Source organism: Rosa rugosa, chromosome 5, assembly GCF_958449725.1.
Source record: "Rosa rugosa chromosome 5, drRosRugo1.1, whole genome shotgun sequence".
NCBI classification, from domain to species: Eukaryota; Viridiplantae; Streptophyta; class Magnoliopsida; order Rosales; family Rosaceae; genus Rosa; species Rosa rugosa.
Genome location: NC_084824.1, coordinates 15652244 through 15656039, shown reverse-complemented (window position 1 = coordinate 15656039; position 3796 = coordinate 15652244). Strand labels below are relative to the sequence as shown.

General features: G+C 37.7%; 1 long non-coding RNA gene across 2 annotated transcripts; it reads right to left on the bottom strand.

Annotated features, from left to right (window-relative positions):
* Positions 1-621: 621 nt before the first annotated feature.
* On the bottom strand, positions 622-2895 carry LOC133713094 (uncharacterized). 2 transcript variants are annotated; one of them, XR_009847774.1, is made up of 4 exons: positions 2563-2895; positions 2156-2479; positions 1379-1787; positions 622-756 (listed from the first exon to the last, which is right to left on the bottom strand). It is a non-coding gene; the product is annotated as an uncharacterized LOC133713094 (long non-coding RNA). The 2 variants fall into 2 exon arrangements; XR_009847775.1 differs by having other exon boundaries at positions 1379-1451.
* Between the last annotated feature and the right edge of the window lie 901 nt (positions 2896-3796).

The window sequence follows — 3796 nt, the reverse complement described above, 5'->3', positions numbered from 1 at the left end:
AAAGGTAAAATAGAATTGTGAAATATTTAAAAATTAAAGGTGGTCCAATTACAGATTTTGGAGATATGAATAGAACCTGGAAAAAAAGAAGAAGAAGCTTTTATTGATTTTATTGAACGGTGGGCATTTTGAAAAAATTAAGGAGATGTAGATACCATTTGGTTATTTGTAAAAGTAAATTTGAGGTCTATTAAGTGAGGAGGTCCAAATGCTAATTTTGGAGGTATGAATAGAATCTCCCTTAAATTTTTTATTTATGTTTTATGTTTTTTTTTTCTTTCTATTTTACTAAAACAACTATTTAGATGATTTCATTATGAATTTTTATTTTTAAACTAAAAGAGTGTTTTGGACAATCCATATTAAGGTGAATCTGGAGCGATTCGCTTTATATTATAGATAGATAGATATAGATATATAGATACGGCCTCATGGATTAAGATAAATCACCCGATAGACGGGGTTAGCTCAAGCCGTGAACTATAATAATTAAGAGATTATATTCGATTGGGTGGTTCTATTCTGTCACGCCCCGAATTTTGAATAATAAATTCAAATCCGAAACATGAATAATTACAATTACAAAATCCAAATCTCGAAACTTCGAGTTCATTATTACAATCCACTCTCACAAGCAATATTGTAAAGCTCAAATGAGCATAACACACCTCACAACTTACAATTGCTGTAAAACTCTAACAATTGCTTTAACCGCACGATCACCGTCCTGGTTCTCCTGTCCTGTAGGATTACCCGCTACACAATTTGAATAGTGTACCGGGAGTTGCAACAACACAAAACCCGGTAAGCTTTTGACAGCTAGTATGAGTAAACAAGAAAGAACTGTTGATTTATTAAATTACAAGACCACCACAAACCCACGTTACTTTCTCACTCTCATATATATATATATAGACACTTATGAGTTACTCTCAATTTCCCCCATAAGGTCACTCAATATTTGGCAGACAGACTAGAGCTCTAACTGATCGTTTCCACCTACCCGGCGCGAGAGCGTGGTTCGCTGATAGTATGCCATGGTCACCCCGTGACCTATTGATCTCCACAGATCACAACAATTTATTGTTCCTCAACAATAAAACTCAACATCTCTCTCAATATATTGTTTCACAACAATAAACTCAATACCCCTCACAATATATTGTTTCTCAACAATAAACTCAATACCCCTCACAATATATTGTTTCTCAACAATAAACTCAACACAACTCCAACAATACATATTATTTCACGTAATAATATATATACAGACATTCACACAGGAATGTCTAATACACCAACAATAGTTCATATGATTGCAAAATAAAGCAATTAAATATATTGGGTTCGTAATATGAACCACGTGAGGTTTACTCACCTCCAATTCCAGCTGCGTCTTCTAAAAGCCACATATCCATCTGAATCGTCCACCAACTCGATTCGTCAATCACCTAATCAGATACTATCTTGACTTAGTAAATTACTCATAAACCACACATATACTGAAATCCAACGGTCGGATTCTAATTATATGATGATCCGACGGTCGAATCTTAATTTAATGATGATCCAACGGTCAGATCCTCACGGATCGCCCTTAGGATCATCCTCCAAAATTATAATGAAGATCCAACGGTCAGATCTTCTCGAATCATCCTTACAAACATCTCCACAAAATTATATGAAAATCTGACGGTCGGATTCTCACGAATCGCCTTCCGAATCACCATTTCTCAATTATACGAAGATCCAACGGTCGGATCTTCGCCCATGACCACACAAAGCCACTGGGACAGTCATAAGATCATCATATCAAAACTACAAGTCCATCTGACGGTCCTAACATCACATATCACAAATCTAACGATCGAAATCGATCGAAACTTAAAAATTCATAACTTCATCATACGATATCCAAAAATTGCTTATAATATATCAAAATGATCGTATTGAAATATAGAATCTGAAAATGTACAGAAACCATATTTTTGATCCCCGGAGGTGGCCGGAAAGGGCCGCCGGAGTTAGTGGCAGAGCCGCCGCCAACCACCACCAATGGTGTCGGGGCCGGGCTGCTCTTCTTCCTCTCATCATGCTTAACAACTTTCATAACTAGCACGAAGTCTGAAAATGACCGGAAGGGGTCGAAAATTACCTTGAACAGTATGAAGGTGGCCGGAATTTTCCAGAAACCGGCGAGAAACTGCAGAAAACGGCGAGCTCCAATTCGACGTAAAAACGTCAATTTAAGGCTTCGATTCCTTCTGAAGAGTTGTTAAGAAACTCAAGAAGAACTCACTGGTTCAAGAATCACAGAAAAATATGGTCTGTAGCTCGAGATATACCGATCGAAAGCTTTGGTGGTCGGAAAAATTCCAGAATTTTGCAGAATCCGGCAAGGCTCGATTTCGACGTCAAAGCTTCAATTTCAGGCCTCGATGCCTTCTAGAGAGTTGTTAATAACATCAAGGGGAACCCACTGGAAAAAGAATCAATCAAAACGATGCACTACAGCTCGAGATATACCGATCGAAAGATTTTCGTTTCGGATTGAAAACTTACCGAGCTCCGACGAACGTGAAACCGGTCACTCTAGGTGCAATCCTCCTAGTATGATGATCAGCAGGTTGAGGGGAGTTCATGGAGCCAAGGATCGGAAGTTTTGGTGGCCGGAGCTAGGAGAAAACCGGCGTTGACCAAAATCGAGCTTAAATCGGACCGGGCTTGCCGCCGCCGCTACAGGCCGCGCCGCCGTGAAAGGCTGCCACAGACAGGTGCGCAAGGACCATACGAAGCCAATGGAAGAAGTTTGGTGAGGATCGATGGCCGGAGGAGGAAGAAATCGTCGATCGAAGTTTTGGAGGCGATTTTCGGCGGGGAACTAAAATCGCAGCCGATTTTCCAATTTTGGAAAAATCAGTTTTTATTTTTGGAAATTTCCAAAAATGGAAGCTTTATACTAAATTGGAAACTTTTTCAAAAAATCATAACTAATTCATACGAACTCCGATTTTTGCGTTCCGCATATGCACGCGATCGTATCGACGAACTCTACAACTTTCATGAAGAAAGTTTTCCCAAATTTTGAACGTATAAAAAGTCAACTTTCGCGAGCCCCTAAATAACGTTCGTTTTTTCGAAAATTAATCGTTCGAACTAATTCCACAACTTCTCCGAGCCTCGTACTTGCTCCCACTATCGTGAAATCATTTCTAAAAATCCACGGAATTTAATTTGGATTTTTCGGGGTATTACATATTCAGACCTCCTTAATTGATATTTGGACCTCTATTGATTTTTATTTTCCCAAATCTTCCAATTTTATCCCTTTTAATTACTATTTACACCTCCTTTTTATTTTATCTTTTTCATCCCTATCTTCTTCTGTTTCATTTTGGAAGAAGATCGATGCGAACAAATGGGATGAGAAACCCTTTGAAAATTCAATTGCTCTGGACCTACAATCAAGTAGAAATCAAATGAAAATTTGAATTGCATTTGTTCACAACTCATCGAAACATTAAAATATTGAAACTTTTGCCTTCTTTGCTAGAAGAAAAACCATGCATGATTAGATTAAACATGCACAACTATTGATCTAATCAACCATTTATATCGTAGAAAGACTTGGGTCAAATTAAAATTATCATCAAACATTATTATTGGTGACATAATTAAACCAAAACATGAAAAACATGCTAGCTTCAAAGTGAAAATTCAATGGATATTCATTATGTGAATGTATTGCAATAGTAAGTTCTTTATCAATTAGATGAGCAACACCACCTCCCGTCAT